This window comes from Maylandia zebra, linkage group LG15, assembly GCF_041146795.1.
Source record: "Maylandia zebra isolate NMK-2024a linkage group LG15, Mzebra_GT3a, whole genome shotgun sequence".
NCBI lineage: Eukaryota > Metazoa > Chordata > Actinopteri > Cichliformes > Cichlidae > Maylandia > Maylandia zebra.
The window spans coordinates 12,083,329-12,106,466 of record NC_135181.1 but is presented as its reverse complement, the minus strand read 5'-3'; the positions used below and the strand labels follow the sequence as shown (position 1 = coordinate 12,106,466).

The window sequence follows — 23,138 nt, the reverse complement described above, 5'->3', positions numbered from 1 at the left end:
AGATAACCATGACCTCTACTTATTTCAGAATATCCCTCTACCAGTACCTGTAGGTCTTTTTCTTAACTTAAAGAAAATTATTACCAATTTTATTTGGCAAAATCATCGCCATCGGCTTCGGTTAACTCTATTATATCTGCCATTTGACAGGGATGGGCTTAAGGGTCCTAACTTTCAGTGGTACTATTGGGCTGCACAATTGCGCATGAGGATATACTATTTCTCATCTGATCCACCTCCGGCATGGGTTTAGATGGAACCAGTCTTACTTAATTCAGAATACTTTTTGGCAGGTTGCCACGACCTGACAGTATGAACACTACAGCAGGGATTCCATGGTGTAATGGTTAGCACTCTGGACTCTGAATCCAGCTATCCGAGTTCAAATCTCGGTGGGACCTGATATTTGCGAGGTGAAACCATACTACATGTCTTCTCTGGCACTTTGAATTTCTGTATGAATTGTGTTTTCAGTGAACGCCGTATAAAATCAAGCAGCTAACCATGACGTCTGCCTTTACAAAACACTTGTCAATCACTAAAGAGTAGTACTAAAGAGCTGTGTGAAATTCAGTTGCACACCACACAAAGTTACAGAGTAAAAGTCAACAACTGTACAGCACTAAACCTCCTCTGTCTTTAACATCAAAAAACAAACAAACATGAGCATCGTGGTATGGGTTTCCATGGCTTTTGGTTTTGTGAAGTATAATATTTATGTCTTCCAAAGTAAAGTTTTAAGCCCCACTTGTTTTAAATCTGTAACATGTGTAACAGCAGCATGCCATGAAAATTTGATGATAACACGTGCATGTTTATGGTCGCCAAACAATTATGTATGTAAACAACACTTATCTGACTAAACTACGTTGAGCTAATGCAGATTTTATTCTTATTTTATTGGTGAGGAGAGAGGATGGAACCAAAAATGCATTTATCCCCGTGTTCTGTGTTGATGAAAATCACCCAACAGGAAAGCAGCTGGGCATTCATTTGAAACCAGTTCACAGGTTGGGCTGTGGTTCCCCCTCTAGCGTCTCTGCTTGAACTTTCAACTGTGAACCTCTCAGATCCAACCTTCCCAACTGCTCATCTCGCAAAAGACAAAATGGAAGAACCCAGAATGTCTTTTTATACCTGATCACGCTTTTTCACGCTTCCCTCACAGGCTGTCACATTTCACACTTTGGCCATCCAATCAAGTTGTTGACATCTAATCATTCCTGTCCACCCACACCTGATCTTTCTATTTCGATCTGACTTACAACATTTAACACAAACTTTTAAATCAATATATTTTCTTTGTAATTATTTTTTATTTGTTTTTGTTTATTACATGCACTTAACATACAAGTATATCGAATGGAAATCAGCAACTGCACGGGATTATTCAACTAGTGGGCTGTCACAATGTGTTAGGATGGCCGAGCGGTCTAAGGCGCTGTGTTCAGGTTGCAGTCTCACTTGGAGGCCTGGGTTTGAATCCCACTTCTGACAATTGTTTCTTTGCACTTCTTTCTTACTGATACTCATGGGTCTTTGATCAGTGGTTGTTGATCAATGGTCATGAGAATTTGCATAATCATGATGAAGGAACTGACCTCCAAGCCCACTGTTCCTTCAGGGGACTGCTTTCAGTCATTATGCAAATATACAAGTTAATATATAAGTTTATAAAATTGGGGAAACCTGCAGTCAGCAGAGACTGAAGAAGTCACTTGGATGAGTGACGAGACGTTTCTCCCACTGAAAACGCTACATCCAGATGAACAGAATCAACCTTTGGAGACTTCTTACTGTTGTGACAAAATACACTTGAAACTGGCAACTATGAGAGTTGTGCACTGTTCATCCCTGACAGCAGTGGATTTTGTAATCATGCAGAATGTAACAACATTCTAGATAATTGTAATAAAATTCACTAGAGGGTGGATTTGTTCACACTGACACTGATGTGCTAAAAACCAGATTTTGTGAAGTCATAACTTTCAGCAAGTTGAAACAATCTTTATCTTTTACTCCAACTATCCCAAAATAAGGACTGGTCCTTCCCATGTGATGGTATGAAAATATGAAAGGCTGTCATCATTTCAGATGTTTACTGTGTAAATGTTTGTTTGTTTGAATGTTTTTTTGTCTCTCTTTTTTTTTGTTTTTTTACCTTGCCTTGCTTGGTATCATTCTTTTCAGCACAACCTCACGTGTCTGAATTTACAGTTATTTTTTCATTGACATACTGTATTAACACAACTGATCTGAAATCACACAAAAACATAAAATCCTAGTAGTAGTTATATTTTCTTCTTACTGTAAAAACCACAGACATGTGACATTAAAAATTCCAAACAGCACCTGATATCATCTTATACATTCAATTCATGTTGTTGTCACAGAATTGATATGTCAGGTATACCTGACTCTACATCCCACAGAAGCCTCATCAGCCCTTCTTTGTCTTTTTCATTCACTTCAAATATTACATTTCTGCCATAACCTCGATAACAGCAGCTGTCTGGAATTTTTACCGTCACCACAATGCAACTTGGCAAGAGTTAGGATGGCTGAGCGGACTAAGGTGCTATGATTAGGACACAGTTTCTCCTGGAGGCGTGTTTTCGAGTCCCACTTCTGTTCCGTTTCACAAGTAGGCAGTATTCACTTCTGAGGTTGCACCTTATGTGAGACACCCTTATTAGTGTATCCACAGACGTGCTTGTAGCACACTCCTTATCCGTGCACTCTGCCGGCTTCTGTAATGATGGAAAGAATTGGTCTAGCCCCTCTCTTGTATTAGAGCCTACAGGGATGACATGACGATCATTACAACAACAAAACCATGTACTAGGCCATTGCTACAGAAGCTCCAGGAAAACATCGAATAGGCAAGAATGGAGTTTAAGCGAAGTAAATCTCGCAGCATCTCCATCCTAAAAGGAAAACTGACAGCCGAGCAATTCTATATCAGTGGAGAGCCAATTCCAACAGTCTAAGAGACGTCCATCAAGAGCCTGGGACGGTGGTATAATGTAGACCTCAATGATACCTGGCAACTGGGCTAATGACCTCAAGCGGATTAACAACACTGCACTCCTTGAGTGAGGCTTGAGATGTCACTCAAGGACTCCCGGGACCCCATAGTGAGGGTCGCTGCTCCCACCCTAGCAACAGGGAGGAAGTGGACCCCAGCCACGTCTGTGCTACAGGCCAAATCGGCTCTGAGCCATAATGACGTGGTGGATCGCGTCCAACAGGGCAGAGAAGGATTTGGTCTTGGCAACAGGCATCTGTAACTGAACGTCAAAAATTGGTGGTGGAGGAGGTGTGTCGAAAGGAGGAAACAGTAAGACATGCCAGAGCCATAGCGCTGGCCAAGCAGGGTCACTGGATGAATTGGGAGAGTGTTGAAAAGAGGAAACTCTTATGGAGTGAAATCGGTGGGACCTGATTTTTGGGGGGTGAAACCATACTACATGTCTTCTCTGGCACATTGAATTTCTGTATGACTTGTGTTTTCTGTGAGAGCTTTATAAAATAAAGCAGCTAACCATGACGTCTGCCTTTACAAAACACTTGTCAATCACTAAAGAGTTCCTTCACTTGTCAGTCACTATGTGGTACTAAAGAGCTGTTTGAAATTCAGTTACAACCCACACAAAGTTACAGATTGGAGTATCTGAGTGCTGAGGTGCGCTTGTGTGCAAAAGTCACAAACACTCTGCTGACTCACAGCTCCAAACCTCTTCCGACCTCAAAGTCAGCACAGAAAGTGGGCGCCACGAGCTTCGGAGTATGTATTTACATGGCTGAAGAGCTGCTATATTCGAACAAACGCCTCCAGAGGAGACTGCGACCTGAACGCAGTGCCTTAGACCGCTTGGTGACCAAAAACATGAACAAGTTATCATTATGTGACATGCAGTATGGCTTCACCTCCCAAAAAGCAGGTCCCACCGAGACTTGAACTCAGATCGCTGCATTCAAAGTCCAGAGTGCTAACCACTACACCATGGAACCAATGTGAAAACGTGAGAACTGTCAGGTCATGGCAACCTGCCAAAAAGTATTCAGCCAAATGATCAGTATGGATGACATTGTAGATTATTCGCACTACGTTTCCATGGCTGAACAGCTGCTATATGTGTTATGAGAAGGATAATGTTTGTTTCTTCCAAAGTATCTAACAGTGGTAACCTCCACCAAACTGACACTGCAATGTCAGAATGGCTGAGTGGTCTAAGGTGCTGCGTTTAGGTTGCACTCTCCCGTGGAGGCGTGGGCTTGAATCCCACTTCTCACAGTGAAGCTTTACTCTTCTTGATATTGTGACAAAATACTCTTGGGTTAACCACGAGCTTTCTAAAAACTTGCATATAACAATTGTGCACCATTCATTCCTCATCTTTGCTGCCCATCATTACAACTTTGCTAATGATGGGCAGCAGGTTAGTGTCATGATGTCACCTCAGACATAGTTAAAAGCCCTGTTAACGTAGCTGCTTCTCGCCGGGTGCGGTGGCGCGTGCCTGTAATCCAAACTACCGGGAGGCTGAGGTTGGAGGATCGTTTGAGCTCACGAGCTCTGAGCTGCAGCAGGCTATGTCGATTAACACAAAATAATTATCCTCATTCAAAAGTCATGTAAGAACCTCATTGGCTTACGGAATGTTGATGTTATTTAAAAAATTCATACAAAAACATGACCTCATTCTAGAATGTCATGTGACAACCTCATTAGGGCCCGAGCACCGAGAGTGCGAAGGCCCTATTGTATCTGCTCCGTTTCTTATTATTATTATTAGGGCCCGAGCACTGACAGTGCGAAGGCCCTATTGTATCTGCTCCGTTTCTTATTATTATTAGGGCCCGAGCACTGAGAGTGCGAAGGCCCTATTGTATCTGCTCCGTTTCTTATTATTATTATTATTATTATTAGGGCCCGAGCACTGACAGTGCGAAGGCCCTATTGTAATTGCTCTGTTTATTATTAGGGCCCGAGCACTGAGAGTGCGAAGGCCCTATTGTATCTGCTCCGTTTCTTATTATTATTATTAGGGCCCGAGCACTGAGAGTGCGAAGGCCCTATTGTATCTGCTCCGTTTCTTATTATTATTATTATTATTCAGGCAAAACAAGGGCCTTTTTGAGGGCCTAAACATGCTCAAAAACTCATGAAATTTTGCACACATGCCAGGTCTCGTGAAAAATTTTGTATTTTAATGGTTTTACATATGAGCACTGGGAAATGGCTCTACAGCGCCACCTATGCCTTGTTAAATGCAGCCCTACGACCACATCGTTTCAGCTACATGTATGAAATTTGGCACACATGTGTATCATGCCAAGACGAACAAAAAAGTCTGTGGGCCCATTGACGCAAACCCAACAGGAAGTCCGCCATTTGGAAGAGAAGGTGACATTTTGGCTCTAATTTTGCCATTTCCATGCCTCGAACTTTTGCGAACTCCTCCTTGGGGTTTCATTTCATAACCTTCATATTTGGTCAGTGTCAACTACACCCTTGTGCCATGTTAAATTGCGGAGCTTTTGAGTTTTCACAATACTATGAGGCCGTGGCGCCATGGCGAATTTCGATGACTCGCCAAGAAAATCTTATTGCCTCTCATTTTGTCATACATTTTCTGACCTTGACCAAAGTGAACACATATGATAAGGCTCCACCCCTGAACATATTTCAACTGCCATATTTGACATAAGGGCCAGCGCCACCTAGTGGGAACAGGAAATGTCATGTTTTACACTTTGGGGTACAGTATAGTGATGGGTGACATCTGCAGCCTCAAATTTCTCCAGGAAAGCCTTAAGGAGTTGGTCTTGGGTTACAGTGAAAACTGTGAGTTTTCGCGAAAGGGTGTGACCCCAGCAGCATGGCGAACTTTGATGTCACGCCATGAAGAAACAAATTAGTATAACTCAATGAAATCCAGTCTGATCAGTACCAGACTTTACAGGCATGATGTCAGACCCGCCCTGAACAGATTGATGTGCCCATTGTCAGGAATATGAAGAGCGCCACCTAGTGGGAACAGGAAATGTCATGTCTTACACTTTGTTGTACTGATTTTCACAGGTTCATTGTGGACACCTCAAAAGCGGTGAATATCACCGTCAGTCCCTCGTGATGCTTTAGTGCAAAAATTGTGACTTTATACTGAACGGCGCACCCTGGTGGCAACGCTGTTCACCATGAAAAATGAAGTGGCTTTTGAGGGGCTTGGAAAGTTTAAAAAGTCTTGAAATTTGGCGCACACCTCCAATGTGCTTAAGGCTTTGTTGTTATGTGATCATTTTCATTGAATAGCGCAAAATGGCTCCACAGCGCCCCCTACGAAATTTCAAAACCACAGCCCCAGCTCTGTGTTTTATGTATGAGTCTGAAACCTGGTAAGCTTATAGGAGATATCAAGATGTACAAAAAAGTCTCTTGGAGCAATATCCCAAATCCAACAGGAAGTCAGCCATTTTAAAATTAATGTGTAATTTTGGCAACATTTTCCCCTCTTTCCAGGCACCGTTCTTTGACGTACTCCTCCAAGGGATTTCATCATATTGAACCAATCTCCAGTGTGTGGAATCTAAAGACCTTTGTCATGTTAAATTGCGAAGCTTTTTACGTTCAGGGAAACGGGGTTGTCATGGTGGCACGTGGAGTTTCAATCACTCGCCAAAAAGCAGTAATCTGCTGTCACTCAAAATCTAAATGTCCAAATTCTCCCAAAGGTCGCAGGCGTGATGAGACTCGAGCTTGGAAATGTTTGTTATGCCATTTGTCAGTAATGGTTAGAGCGCCACCTAGTGGGACGACTATAATGATGATTGAATGAGATGAAATGTTAGCTGGTGGTTAAATGCATGAATTCCATCAATGTGACATCAGATCGGACGTGCTGGTTGTAGGTGTTGGGCGTGGCTCGACGCGATGGGGTGCGAGGGCCCTCATAACGCTGCTTGCAGCTTTAATTATTAGGGCCCGAGCACCGAGAGTGCGAAGGCCCTATTGTATCTGCTCCGTTTCTTATTATTATTATTATTATTATTATTATTATTATTATTATTATTCAGGCAAAACAAGGGCCTTTTTGAGGGCCTAAACATGCTCAAAAACTCATGAAATTTTGCACACATGCCAGGTCTGGTGAAAAATTTTGTATTTTAATGGTTTTACATATGAGCACTGGGAAATGGCTCTACAGCGCCACCTATGCCTTGTTAAATGCAGCCCTACGACCACATCGTTTGAGCTACATGTATGAAATTTGGCACACATGTGTATCATGCCAAGACGAACAAAAAAGTCTGTGGGCCCATTGACGCAAACCCAACAGGAAGTCCGCCATTTGGAAGAGAAGGTGACATTTTGGCTCTAATTTTGCCATTTCCATGCCTCGAACTTTTGCGAACTCCTCCTTGGGGTTTGATTTCATAACCTTCAAATTTGGACAGTGTCAACTACACCCTTGTGCCATGTTAAATTGCGGAGCTTTTGAGTTTTCACAATACTATGAGGCCGTGGCGCCATGGCGAATTTCGATGACTCGCCATGAAAATCTTATTGCCTCTCATTCTGTCATACATGTTCCGATCTGGACCAAAGAGCACACATATGATAAGGCTCCACCCCTGAACATATTTCAACTACCATATTTGACATCAAGGACAGCGCCACCTAGTGGGAACAGGAAATGTCATGTTTTACACTTTGGGGTACAGTATAGTGATGGGTGACATCTGCAGCCTCAAATTTCTCCAGAAAAGCCTTAAGGAGTTGGTCTTGGGTTACAGTGAAAACTGTGAGTTTTCGCAAAAGGGTGTGACCCCAGCAGCATGGCGAACTTTGATGTCACGCCATGAAGAAACAAATTAGTATAACTCAATGAAATCCAGTCTGATCAGTACCAGACTTTACAGGCATGATGTCAGACCCGCCCTGAACAGATTGATGTGCCCATTGTCGGGAATACGGACAGCGCCACCTAGTGGGAACAGAAAATGTCATGGCTTTAATTTTGTTGTACTGATTTTCACAGGTTCATCGTGGCCACCTCAAAAGCGGTGAATATCACCATCAGTCCCTTGTGATGCTTCAGTGCAAAAATTGTGACTTTAAACTGAACGGCGCACCCTGGTGGCAACGCGGTTCACCATGAAAGATGAAGTGGCTTTTGAGGGGCTTGGAAAGTTTAAAAAGTCTTGAAATTTGGCGCACACCTCCAATGTGGTTAAGGCTTTGTTGTTATGTGATCATTTTCATTGAATATCCCAAAATGGCTCCACAGCGCCCCCTACAAAATTTCAAAATCACAGCCCCAGCTCTGTGTTTTATGTATGAGTCTGAAACCTGGTAAGCTTATAGGAGATATCAAGATGTACAAAAAAGTCTCTTGGAGCAATATCCCAAATCCAACAGGAAGTCAGCCATTTTAAAATTAATGTGCAATTTTGGCAACATTTTCCCCTCTTTTCAGGCATCGTTCTTTGACGAACTCCTCCAAGGGATTTCATCATATTGCACTATTCTTCAGTGTGTGGAATCCAAAGACCTTTGTGGTTTTAAATTGCGAAGCTTTTTCCGTTCAGGGAAACGGGGTGGTCATGGCGGCACGTAGAGTTTCAATCACTCGCAAAAAGCAGTAATCTGCTGTCACTAAAAAACACAATGTCCAATCTCTCCCAAAGGTCGCAGGTGTGATGAGACTCGAGCTTGGAAATGTTTGTTATGCTATTTGTCAATAATGGTTAGAGCGCCACCTAGTGGCATGACTATAATCCTGGTTGAATAAGATGAAATGTTAGCTGGTGATTAAAAGCATGAAATCCATCAATGTGACATCACATCGGACGTGCCGGTTTGAGGTGTTGGCAGTGGCTCGACGTGCCGGGGGTGCGAGGGCCCTCATAACGCTGCTTGCAGCTTTAATTATTATTATTATTATTATTTCGGCAAATGAATTGGCCGTTTGAGGGCCTAAACATGCTCGAAAACTCATGAAATTTTGCACACGCGTCAGGTCTGGTGAAAATTTACGTATTTTTATGTTCTCAGACATGGCCAGGGAAAATTAGCTCAGTAGCGCCACCTAGAAAAATGAAAAACGCGAGCCCCCGGTATGGGTATGACCTACATGTTTAAAAGTCGGTACACCTATATAACGTTCAGAGTCGAACAAAAAAGTCTATTATGGCAATGTCCTAAACCCAACAGGAAGTCCGCCATTTTGGATTGAAGGTGACATTTTGGCTCTGATTTTACCATTTCCATGCCTCGAACTTTAACGAACTCCTCCTTGAGGTTTGATTTCATAACCTCCATATTTGGTCAGTGCCAACTACACACCTGGGCCATGTTAAATTGCGGAGCTTTTGAGTTTTCACAATACTATGAGGCCGTGGCGCCATGGCGAATTTTGATGACTCGCCATGAAAATCTTATTGCCTCTCATTCTGTCATACATGTTCCGATCTGGACCAAAGAGCACACATATGATAAGGCTCCACCCCTGAACATATTTCAACTGCCATATTTGACATCAAGGACAGCGCCACCTAGTGGGAACAGGAAATGTCATGTTTTACACTTTGGGGTACAGTATAGTGATGGGTGACATCTGCAGCCTCAAATTTCTCCAGGAAAGCCTTAAGGAGTTGGTCTTGGGTTACAGTGAAAACTGTGAGTTTTCGCAAAAGGGTGTGACCCCAGCGGCATGGCGAACTTTGATGTCACGCCATGAAGAAACAAATTAGTATAACTCAATGAAATCCAGTCTGATCAGTACCAGACTTTACAGGCATGATGTCAGACCCGCCCTGAACAGATTGATGTGCCCATTGTCGGGAATACGGACAGCGCCACCTAGTGGCAACAGGAAATGTCATGGCTTTAATTTTGTTGTACTGATTTTCACAGGTTCATCGTGGCCACCTCAAAAGCGGTGAATATCACCATCAGTCCCTCGTGATGCTTCAGTGCAAAAATTGTGACTTTAAACTGAACGGCGCACCCTGGTGGCAACGCTGTTCACCATGAAAGATGAAGTGGCTTTTGAGGGTCTTGGCAAGTTTATAGAGGCTTGAAATTTGGCACACACCTCCAAATGGATGAAGGCTTTGTTGTCATGTGATCATTTTCATTGAATAGCGCGAAATTGCTCCACAGCGCCCCCTACAAAATTTCAAAACCACAGCCCCTGCTCTGTGTTCTATGTATGATTCTGAAACCTGGTAAGCTTATGGAAAATATCAAGATGTACAAAAAAGTCTCTTGGAGCAATATCCCAAATCCAACAGGAAGTCAGCCATTTTAAAATTAATGTGTAATTTTGGCGACATTTTCCCCTCTTTTCAGGCTTCATACTTTGACAAACTCCTCCAAGGGATTTCATCATATTGAACCATTCTCCAGTGTGTGGAATCTAAAGACCTTTGTGATGTTAAATTGCGAAGCTTTTTACATTCAGGGAAACGGGGTGGTCATGGCGGCACGTAGAGTTTCAATCACTCGCCAAAAAGCAGTAATCTGCTGTCACTCAAAAACACAATGTCCAATCTCTCCCAAAGCTCATATGCGGGATGAGACTCGAGCTCGGAAATGTTTGTTATGCCATTTGTACATAATGGTTAGAGCCCCACCTAGTGGAACGACTAACTAATCATGAATGAATGAGTTGAAATGTTAGCTGGTGGGTTAAATGCATGAATTCCATCAATGTGATATGAGATCGGACGTGCTGGTTTTAGGTGTTGGGCGTGGCTCGACGCGCCGGGGGTGCGAGGGCCCTCATAACGCTGCTTGCAGCTTTAATTATTATTATTATTATTCACCCCAAACAAGGGCCTTTTTGAGGGCCTAAACATGCTCAAAAACTCATGAAATTTTGCACACATGCCAGGTCTGGTGAAAAATTTTGTATTTTAATGGTTTTACATATGAGCACTGGGAAATGGCTCTACAGCGCCACCTATGCCTTGTTAAATGCAGCCCTACGACCACATCGTTTGAGCTACATGTATGAAATTTGGCACACATGTGTATCATGCCAAGACGAACAAAAAAGTCTGTGGGCCCATTGACGCAAACCCAACAGGAAGTCCGCCATTTGGAAGAGAAGGTGACATTTTGGCTCTAATTTTGCCATTTCCATGCCTCGAACTTTTGCGAACTCCTCCTTGGGGTTTCATTTCTTAACCTTCAAATTTGGACAGTGTCAACTACACCCTTGTGCCATGTTAAATTGCGGAGCTTTTGAGTTTTCACAATACTATGAGGCCGTGGCGCCATGGCGAATTTCGATGACTCGCCATGAAAATCTTATTGCCTCTCATTTTGTCATAGATTTTCTGACCTTGACCAAAGTGAACACATATGATAAGGCTCCACCCCTGAACATATTTCAACTGCCATATTTGACATGAAGGACAGCGCCACCTAGTGGGAACAGGAAATGTCATGTTTTACACTTTGGGGTACAGTATAGTGATGGGTGACATCTGCAGCCTCAAATTTCTCCAGGAAAGCCTTAAGGAGTTGGTCTTGGGTTACAGTGAAAACTGTGAGTTTTCGCGAAAGGGTGTGACCCCAGCAGCATGGCGAACTTTGATGTCACGCCATGAAGAAACAAATTAGTATAACTCAATGAAATCCAGTCTGATCAGTACCAGACTTTACAGGCATGATGTCAGACGCGCCCTGAACAGATTGATGTGCCCATTGTCGGAAATACGGACAGCGCCACCTAGTGGCAACAGGAAATGTCATGGCTTTAATTTTGTTGTACTGATTTTCACAGGTTCATCGTGGCCACCTCAAAAGCGGTGAATATCACCATCAGTCCCTCGTGATGCTTCAGTGCAAAAATTGTGACTTTAAACTGAACGGCGCACCCTGGTGGCAACGCTGTTCACGATGAAAGATGAAGTGGCTTTTGAGGGTCTTGGCAAGTTTATAGAGGCTTGAAATTTGGCACACACCTCCAATGTGACGAAGGCTTTGTTGTTATGTGATCATTTTCATTGAATATCCCAAAATGGCTCCACAGCGCCCCCTACAAAATTTCAAAACATCAGCCCCAGCTCTGTGTTTTATGTATGAATCTGAAACCTGGTAGGCTTATAGGAGATATCAAGATGTACAAAAAAGTCTCTTGGAGCAATATCCCAAATCCAACAGGAAGTCAGCCATTTTAAAATTAATGTGCAATTTTGGCGACATTTTCTCCTCTTTTCAGGCTTCATACTTTGACGAACTCCTCCAAGGGATTTCATCATATTGAACCATTCTCCAGTGTGTGGAATCTAAAGACCTTTGTGATGTTAAATTGCGAAGCTTTTTACGTCCAGGGAAACGGGGTGGTTATGGCGGCACTTAGAGTTTGAATCACTCGCCAAAAAGCAGTAATCTGCTGTCACTCAAAAACACAATGTCCAATCTCTCCCAAACGTCTCAGGTGTGATGAGACTCGAGCTTGGAAGTGTTTGTTATGCCATTTGTCAGTAATGGTTAGAGCGCCACCTAGTGGGACGACTATAATGATGATTGAATGAGATGAAATGTTAGCTGGTGGTTAAATGCATGAATTCCATCAATGTGACATCAGATCGGAGGTGCTGGTTGTAGGTGTTGGGCGTGGCTCGACGCGATGGGGTGCGAGGGCCCTCATAACGCTGCTTGCAGCTTTAATTATTATTATTAGGGCCCGAGCACTGACAGTGCGAAGGCCCTATTGTAATTGCTCTGTTTATTATTATTATTATTATTAGGGCCCGAGCACCGAGAGTGCGAAGGCCCTATTGTATCTGCTCCGTTTCTTATTATTATTATTATTATTATTATTATTCACCCCAAACAAGGGCCTTTTTGAGGGCCTAAACATGCTCAAAAACTCATGAAATTTTGCACACATGCCAGGTCTGGTGAAAAATTTTGTATTTTAATGGTTTTACATATGAGCACTGGGAAATGGCTCTACAGCGCCACCTATGCCTTGTTAAATGCAGCCCTACGACCACATGGTTTGAGCTACATGTATGAAATTTGGCACACATGTGTATCATGCCAAGACGAACAAAAAAGTCTGTGGGCCCATTGACGCAAACCCAACAGGAAGTCCGCCATTTGGAAGAGAAGGTGACATTTTGGCTCTAATTTTGCCATTTCCATGCCTCGAACTTTAACGAACTCCTCCTTGGGATTTGGTCCTATATACTTCAAATTTGGACAGTGTCAACTACACCCTTGTGCCATGTTAAATTGCGGAGCTTTTGAGTTTTCACAATACTATGAGGCCGTGGCGCCATGGCGAATTTCGATGACTCGCCATGAAAATCTTATTGCCTCTCATTTTGTCATACATTTTCTGACCTTGACCAAAGTGAACACATATGATAAGGCTCCACCCCTGAACATATTTCAACTGCCATATTTGACACCAGGGACAGCGCCACCTAGTGGGAACAGGAAATGTCATGTTTTACACTTTGGGGTACAGTATAGTGATGGGTGACATCTGCAGCCTCAAATTTCTCCAGGAAAGCCTTAAGGAGTTGGTCTTGGGTTACAGTGAAAACTGTGAGTTTTCGCAAAAGGGTGTGACCCCAGCAGCATGGCGAACTTTGATGTCACGCCATGAAGAAACAAATTAGTATAACTCAATGAAATCCAGTCTGTTCAGTACCAGACTTTACAGGCATGATGTCAGACCCGCCCTGAACAGATTGATGTGCCCATTGTCGGGAATACGTACAGCGCCATCTAGTGGCAACAGGAAATGTCATGGCTTTAATTTTGTTGTACTGATTTTCACAGGTTCATCGTGGCCACCTCAAAAGCGGTGAATATCAACATCAGTCCCTCGTGATGCTTCAGTGCAAAAATTGTGACTTTAAACTGAACGGCGCACCCTGGTGGCAACGCGGTCCACCATGAAAGATGAAGTGGCTTTTGAGGGGCTTGGATAGTATATAGAGGCTTTAAATTTAGCACACCCCTCCAAATTGATGAAGGCTTTGTTGTCATGTGATCATTTTTATTGAACAGCGCGAAATGGCTCCACAGCGCCCCCTACAAAATTTCAAAACCACAGCCCCAGCTCTGTGTTTTATGTATGAGTCTGAAACCTGGTAAGCTTATAGGAGATATCAAGATGTACAAAAAAGTCTCTTGGAGCAATATCCAAAATCCAACAGGAAGTCAGCCATTTTAAAATTAATGTGCAATTTTGGCAACATTTTCCCCTCTTTCCAGGCACCGTTCTTTGACGAACTCCTCCAAGGGATTTCATCATATTGAACCAATCTCCAGTGTGTGGAATCTAAAGACCTTTGTGATGTTAAATTGCGAAGCTTTTTACGTTCAGTGAAACGGGGTGGTTATGGTGGCACTTAGAGTTTGAATCACTCGCCAAAAAGCAGTAATCTGCTGTCACTCAAAAACACAATGTCCAATCTCTCCCAAAGCTCATAGGCGTGATGAGACTCGAGCTCGGAAATGTTTGTTATGCCATTTGTGCATAAGGGTTAGAGCGCCACCTAGTGGAACGACTAACAAATCATGAATGAATGAGTTGAAATGTTAGCTGGTGGTTAAATGCATGAATTCCATCAATGTGACATCAGATCGGAGGTGCTGGTTTTAGGTGTTGGGCGTGGCTCGACGCGCCGGGGGTGCGAGGGCCCTCATAACGCTGCTTGCAGCTTTAATTATTATTATTATTATTATTATTATTATTATTCACCCCAAACAAGGGCCTTTTTGAGGGCCTAAACATGCTCAAAAACTCATGAAATTTTGCACACATGCCAGGTCTGGTGAAAAATTTTGTATTTTAATGGTTTTACATATGAGCACTGGGAAATGGCTCTACAGCGCCACCTATGCCTTGTTAAATGCAGCCCTACGACCACATCGTTTGAGCTACATGTATGAAATTTGGCACACATGTGTATCATGCCAAGACGAACAAAAAAGTCAGTGGGCCCATTGACGCAAACCCAACAGGAAGTCCGCCATTTGGAAGAGAAGGTGACATTTTGGCTCTAATTTTGCCATTTCCATGCCTCGAACTTTTGCGAACTCCTCCTTGGGGTTTCATTTCATAAGCTTCAAATTTGGACAGTGTCAACTACACCCTTGTGCCATGTTAAATTGCGGAGCTTTTGAGTTTTCACAATACTATGAGGCCGTGGCGCCATGGCGAATTTCGATGACTCGCCATGAAAATCTTATTGCCTCTCATTTTGTCATACATTTTCTGACCTTGACCAAAGTGAACACATATGATAAGGCTCCACCCCTGAACATATTTCAACTGCCATATTTGACATGAAGGACAGCGCCACCTAGTGGGAACAGGAAATGTCATGTTTTACACTTTGGGGTACAGTATAGTGATGGGTGACATCTGCAGCCTCAAATTTCTCCAGGAAAGCCTTAAGGAGTTGGTCTTGGGTTACAGTGAAAACTGTGAGTTTTCGCAAAAGGGTGTGACCCCAGCAGCATGGCGAACTTTGATGTCACGCCATGAAGAAACAAATTAGTATAACTCAATGAAATCCAGTCTGATCAGTACCAGACTTTACAGGCATGATGTCAGACCCGCCCTGAACAGATTGATGTGCCCATTGTCGGAAATACGGACAGCGCCACCTAGTGGGAACAGGAAATGTCATGGCTTTCATTTTGTTGTACTGATTTTCACAGGTTCATCGTGGCCACCTGAAAAGCGGTGAATATCACCATCAGTCCCTCGTGATGCTTCAGTGCAAAAATTGTGACTTTAAACTGAACGGCGCACCCTGGTGGCAACGCTGTTCACCATGAAAGATGAAGTGGCTTTTGAGGGTCTTGGCAAGTGTATAGAGGCTTGAAATTTGGCACACACCTCCAATGTGACGAAGGCTTTGTTGTCATGTGATCATTTTCATTGAATATCCCAAAATGGCTCCACAGCGCCCCCTACAAAATTTCAAAACCACAGCCCCAGCTCTGTGTTTTATGTATGAATCTGAAACCTGGTAGGCTTATAGGAGATATCAAGATGTACAAAAAAGTCTCTTGGAGCAATATCCCAAATCCAACAGGAAGTCAGCCATTTTAAAATTAATGTGTAATTTTGGCGACATTTTCCCCTCTTTTCAGGCTTCATACTTTGACGAACTCCTCCAAGGGATTTCATCATATTGAAGCATTCTTCAGTGTGTAGAATCTAAAGACCTTTGTCATGTTAAATTGCGAAGCTTTTTCCGTTCAGGGAAACGGGGTGGTCATGGCGGCACGTAGAGTTTCAATCACTCGCAAAAAGCAGTAATCTGCTGTCACTAAAAAACACAATGTCCAATCTCTCCCAAAGGTCGCAGGTGTGATGAGACTCGAGCTTGGAAATGTTTGTTATGCTATTTGTCAATAATGGTTAGAGCGCCACCTAGTGGCATGACTATAATCCTGGTTGAATAAGATGAAATGTTAGCTGGTGATTAAAAGCATGAAATCCATCAATGTGACATCACATTGGACGTGCCGGTTTGAGGTGTTGGCAGTGGCTCGACGTGCCGGGGGTGCGAGGGCCCTCATAACGCTGCTTGCAGCTTTAATTATTATTATTATTATTATTATTATTATTTCGGCAAATGAATCGGCCTTTTGAGGACCTAAACATACTCGAAAACTCATGAAATTTTGCACACGCGTCAGGTCTGGTGAAAATTTACGTATTTTAATGTTCTCAGACATGGCCAGGGAAAATTAGCTCAGTAGCGCCACCTAGAAAAATGAAAAACGCGAGCCCCCGGTATGGGTATCACCTACATGTTTGAAAGTCGGTACACCTATATAACGTTCAGAGTCGAACAAAAAAGTCTATTATGGCAATGTCCTAAACCCAACAGGAAGTCCGCCATTTTGGATTGAATGTGACATTTTGGCTCTGATTTTACCGTTTCCATGCCTCGAACTTTAACGAACTCCTCCTTGGGGTTTGATTTCATAACCTTCATATTTGGTCAGTGCCAACTACACCCTTATGCCATGTTAAATTGCGGAGCTTTTGAGTTTTCACAATACTATGAGGCCGTGGCGCCACGGCGAATTTCGATGACTCGCCATGAAAATCTTATTGCCTCTCATTCTGTCATAGACTTTCTGACCTTGACCAAAGTGAACACATATGATAAGGCTCCACCCCTGAACATATTACAACTGCCATATTTTACATCAGGGACAGCGCCACCTAGTGGGAACAGGAAATGTCATGTTTTACACTTTGGGGTACAGTATTGTGATGGGTGACATCTGCAGCCTCAAATTTCTCCAGGAAAGCCTTAAGGAGTTGGTCTTGGGTTACAGTGAAAACTGTGACTTTTCGCAAAAGGGTGTGACCCCAGCGGCATGGCGAACTTTGATGTCACGCCATGAAGAAACAAATTAGTATAACTCAATGAAATCCAGTCTGATCAGTACCAGACTTTACAGGCATGATGTCAGACCCGCCCTGAACAGATTGATGTGCCCATTGTCAGAAATACGGACAGCGCCACCTAGTGGCAACAGGAAATGTCATGGCTTTAATTTTGTTGTACTGATTTTCACAGGTTCATCTTGGCCACCTCAAAAGCGGTGAATATCACCATCAGTCCCTCGTGATGCTTCAGTGCCAAAATTGTGACTTTAAACTGAACGGCGCACCCTGGTGGCAACGCGGTCCACCATGAAAGATGAAGTGGCTTTTGAGGGGCTTGGAAAGTTTATAGAGGCTTTAAATTTAGCACACACCTCCAAATAGATCAAGGCTTTGTTGTCATGTGACCATTTTCCTTGAATAGCGCAAAATGGCTCCACGGCGCCCCCTACAATATTCCAAAATATCAGCCCCTGCTCTGTGTTTTATCTATGAGTCTGAAACTTGGTAAGCTTATAGGAGATATCAAGATCTACAAAAAAGTCTCTTGGAGCAATATCCCAAATCCAACAGGAAGTCAGTCATTTTAAAATTAATGTGTAATTTTGGCGACATTTTCTCCTCTTTTCAGGCCTCATACTTTCACGAACTCCTCCAAGGGATTTCATCAGATTGAACTATTCTTCAGTGTGTCGAATCCAAAGACCTTTGTGTTGTTAAATTGCGAAGCTTTTTACGTCCAGGGAAACGGGGTGGTTATGGCGGCACGTGGAGTCTCAATCACTCGCCAAAACGCAGTAATCTGCTGTCACTCAAAAAAACAATGTCCAATCTCTCCCAAAGGTCGCAGGCGTGATGAAACTCGAGCTCGGAAATGTTTGTTATGCCATTTGTACATAATGGTTAGAGCGCCACCTAGTGGAACGACTAACTAATCATGAATGAATGAGTTGAAATGTTAGCTGGTGGTTAAATGCATGAATTCCATCAATGTGACATCAGATCAGAGGTGCTGGTTTTAGGTGTTGGGCGTAGCTCGACGCGATGGGGTGCGAGGGCCCTCAAAACGCTGCTTGCAGCTTTAATTAGGGCCCGAGCACTGAGAGTGCGAAGGCCCTATTGTATCTGCTCCGTTTCTTATTATTATTATTATTATTATTATTCACCCCAAACAAGGGCCTTTTTGAGGGCCTAAACATGCTCAAAAACTCATGAAATTTTGCACACATGCCAGGTCTGGTGAAAAATTTTGTATTTTAATGGTTTTACATATGAGCACTGGGAAATGGCTCTACAGCGCCACCTATGCCTTGTTAAATGCAGCCCTACGACCACATCGTTTGAGCTACATGTATGAAATTTGGCACACATGTGTATCATGCCAAGACGAACAAAAAAGTCAGTGGGCCCATTGACGCAAACCCAACAGGAAGTCCGCCATTTGGAAGAGAAGGTGACATTTTGGCTCTAATTTTGCCATTTCCATGCCTCGAACTTTTGCGAACTCCTCCTTGGGGTTTCATTTCTTAACCTTCAAATTTGGACAGTGTCAACTACACCCTTGTGCCATGTTAAATTGCGGAGCTTTTGAGTTTTCACAATACTATGAGGCCGTGGCACCATGGCGAATTTCGATGACTCGCCATGAAAATCTTATTGCCTCTCATTTTGTCATACATTTTCTGACCTTGACCAAAGTGAACACATATGATAAGGCTCCACCCCTGAACATATTTCAACTGCCATATTTGACATGAAGGACAGCGCCACCTAGTGGGAACAGGAAATGTCATGTTTTACACTTTGGGGTACAGTATAGTGATGGGTGACATCTGCAGCCTCAAATTTCTCCAGGAAAGCCTTAAGGAGTTGGTCTTGGGTTACAGTGAAAACTGTGAGTTTTCGCGAAAGGGTGTGACCCCAGCAGCATGGCGAACTTTGATGTCACGCCATGAAGAAACAAATTAGTAAAACTCAATGAAATCCAGTCTGATCAGTACCAGACTTTACAGGCATGATGTCAGACGCGCCCTGAACAGATTGATGTGCCCATTGTCGGAAATACGGACAGCGCCACCTAGTGGCAACAGGAAATGTCATGGCTTTAATTTTGTTGTACTGATTTTCACAGGTTCATCGTGGCCACCTCAAAAGCGGTGAATATCACCATCAGTCCCTTGTGATGCTTCAGTGCAAAAATTGTGACTTTAAACTGAACGGCGCACCCTGGTGGCAACGCTGTTCACCATGAAAGATGAAGTGGCTTTTGAGGGTCTTGGCAAGTTTATAGAGGCTTGAAATTTGGCACACACCTCCAATGTGACGAAGGCTTTGTTGTTATGTGATCATTTTCATTGAATATCCCAAAATGGCTCCACAGCGCCCCCTACAAAATTTCAAAACCACAGCCCCAGCTCTGTGTTTTATGTATGAATGTGAAACCTGGTAGGCTTATAGGAGATATCAAGATGTACAAAAAAGTCTCTTGGAGCAATATCCCAAATCCAACAGGAAGTCAGCCATTTTAAAATTAATGTGCAATTTTGGCGACATTTTCTCCTCTTTTCAGGCTTCATACTTTGACGAACTCCTCCAAGGGATTTCATCATATTGAACCATTCTCCAGTGTGTGGAATCTAAAGACCTTTGTGATGTTAAATTGCGAAGCTTTTTACGTCCAGGGAAACGGGGTGGTTATGGCGGCACTTAGAGTTTGAATCACTCGCCAAAAAGCAGTAATCTGCTGTCACTCAAAAACACAATATCCAATCTCTCCCAAAGGTCGCAGGCGTGATGAGACTCGAGCTCGGAAATGTTTGTTATGCCATTTGTACATAATGGTTAGAGCGCCACCTAGTGGAACGACTAACTAATCATGAATGAATGAGTTGAAATGTTAGCTGGTGGTTAAATGCATGAATTCCATCAATGTGACATCAGATCGGAGGTGCTGGTTTTAGGTGTTGGGCGTGGCTCGACGTGCCGGGGGTGCGAGGGCCCTCGTAACGCTGCTTGCAGCTTTAATTATTATTATTATTATTATTCAGGCGAAACAAGGGCCTTTTTGAGGGCCTAAACATGCTCAAAAACTCATGAAATTTTGCACACATGCCAGGTCTGGTGAAAAATTTTGTATTTTAATGGTTTTACATATGAGCACTGGGAAATGGCTCTAGAGCGCCACCTATGCCTTGTTAAATGCAGCCCTACGACCACATGGTTTGAGCTACATGTATGAAATTTGGCACACATGTGTATCATGCCAAGACGAACAAAAAAGTCAGTGGGCCCATTGACGCAAACCCAACAGGAAGTCCGCCATTTGGAAGAGAAGGTGACATTTTGGCTCTAATTTTGCCATTTCCATGCCTCGAACTTTTGCGAACTCCTCCTTGGGGTTTGATTTCATAACCTTCATATTTGGACAGTGTCAACTACACCCTTGTGCCATGTTAAATTGCGGAGCTTTTGAGTTTTCACAATACGGTGAGGCCGTGGCGCCATGGCGAATTTCGATGACTCGCCATGAAAATCTTATTGCCTCTCATTTTGTCATACATTTTCTGACCTTGACCAAAGTGAACACATATGATAAGGCTCCACCCCTGAACATATTTCAACTGCCATATTTGACACCAGGGACAGCGCCACCTAGTGGGAACAGGAAATGTCATGTTTTACACTTTGGGGTACAGTATTGTGATGGGTGACATCTGCAGCCTCAAATTTCTCCAGGAAAGCCTTAAGGAGTTGGTCTTGGGTTACAGTGAAAACTGTGAGTTTTCACGAAAGGGTGTGACCCCAGCAGCATGGCGAACTTTGATGTCACGCCATGAAGAAACAAATTAGTATAACTCAATGAAATCCAGTCTGATCAGTACCAGACTTTACAGGCATGATGTCAGACCCGCCCTGAACAAATTGATATGCCCATTGTCGGAAATATGGACAGCGCCACCTAGTGGCAACAGGAAATGTCATGGCTTTAACTTTGTTGTACTGATTTTCACAGGTTGATCGTGGCCACCTCAAAAGCGGTGAATATCACCATCAGTCCCTCGTGATGCTTCAGTGCAAAAATTGTGACTTTAAACTGAACGGCGCACCCTGGTGGCAACGCAGTTCATCATGAAAGATGAAGTGGCTTTTGAGGGGCTTGGAAAGTTTATAGAGGCTTGAAATTTGGCACACACCTCCAAATGGATGAAAGCATTGTTGTTATGTAACCATTTTCCTTGAATAGCGCAAAATGGCTCCACAGCGCCCCCTACAATATTTCAAAACATCAGCCCCTGCTCTGTGTTTCATCTATGAGTCTGACACTTGGTAAGCTTGTGTAAGATATCAAGATGTACAAAAAAGTCTCTTGGAGCAATATCCCAAATCCAACAGGAAGTCAGCCATTTTAAAATTAATGTGTAATTTTGGCGACATTTTCCCCTCTTTTCAGGCTTCATACTTTGACGAACTCCTCCAAGGGATTTCATCATATTGAAGCATTCTTCAGTGTGTAGAATCTAAAGACCTTTGTGATGTTAAATTGCGAAGCTTTTTCCGTTCAGGGAAACGGGGTGGTCATGGCGGCACGTAGAGTTTCAATCACTCGCAAAAAGCAGTAATCTGCTGTCACTAAAAAACACAATGTCCAATCTCTCCCAAAGGTCGCAGGTGTGATGAGACTCGAGCTTGGAAATGTTTGTTATGCTATTTGTCAATAATGGTTAGAGCGCCACCTAGTGGCATGACTATAATCCTGGTTGAATAAGATGAAATGTTAGCTGGTGATTAAAAGCATGAAATCCATCAATGTGACATCACATCGGACGTGCCGGTTTGAGGTGTTGGCAGTGGCTCGACGTGCCGGGGGTGCGAGGGCCCTCATAACGCTGCTTGCAGCTTTAATTAGGGCCCGAGCACTGAGAGTGCGAAGGCCCTATTGTAATTGCTCTGTTTCTTATTATTATTATTATTATTTCGGCAAATGAATCGGCCTTTTGAGGACCTAAACATGCTCTAAAACTCATGAAATTTTGCACACGCGTCAGGTCTGGTGAAAATTTACGTATTTTAATGTTCTCAGACATGACCAGGGAAAATTAGCTCAGTAGCGCCACCTAGAAAAATGAAAAACACGAGCCCCCGGTATGAGTATGACCTACATGTATGAAATTTGGCACACATATGTATCATGCCAAGACGAACAAAAAAGTCTGTGGGCCCATTGATGCAAACCCAACAGGAAGTCCGCCATTTGGAAGAGAAGGTGACATTTTGGCTCTAATTTTGCCATTTCCATGCCTCGAACTTTTGCGAACTCCTCCTTGGGGTTTCATTTCATAACCTTCAAATTTGGACAGTGTCAACTACACCCTTGTGCCATGTTAAATTGCGGAGCTTTTGAGTTTTCACAATACTATGAGGCCGTGGCGCCATGGCGAATTTCGATGACTCGCCATGAAAATCTTATTGCCTCTCATTTTGTCATACATTTTCTGACCGTGACCAAAGTGAACACATATGATAAGGCTCCACCCCTGAACATATTTCAACTGCCATATTTGACACCAGGGACAGCGCCACCTAGTGGGAACAGGAAATGTCATGTTTTACACTTTGGGGTACAGTATTGTGATGGGTGACATCTGCAGCCTCAAATTTCTCCAGGAAAGCCTTAAGGAGTTGGTCTTGGGTTACAGTGAAAACTGTGACTTTTCGCAAAAGGGTGTGACCCCAGTG

At 43.2% G+C, this 23,138-nt stretch overlaps 2 non-coding genes across 2 annotated transcripts; one reads left to right on the top strand and one right to left on the bottom strand.

Annotated features, from left to right (window-relative positions):
- Window positions 1-328: 328 nt before the first annotated feature.
- trnaq-cug (transfer RNA glutamine (anticodon CUG)) lies at window positions 329-401 on the top strand. The gene has a single exon. It is a non-coding gene; the product is annotated as a tRNA-Gln (tRNA).
- A 3,541-nt stretch (window positions 402-3,942) lies between these two features.
- On the bottom strand, window positions 3,943-4,014 carry trnaq-uug (transfer RNA glutamine (anticodon UUG)). Its single transcript has one exon. It is a non-coding gene; the product is annotated as a tRNA-Gln (tRNA).
- Window positions 4,015-23,138: the final 19,124 nt, after the last annotated feature.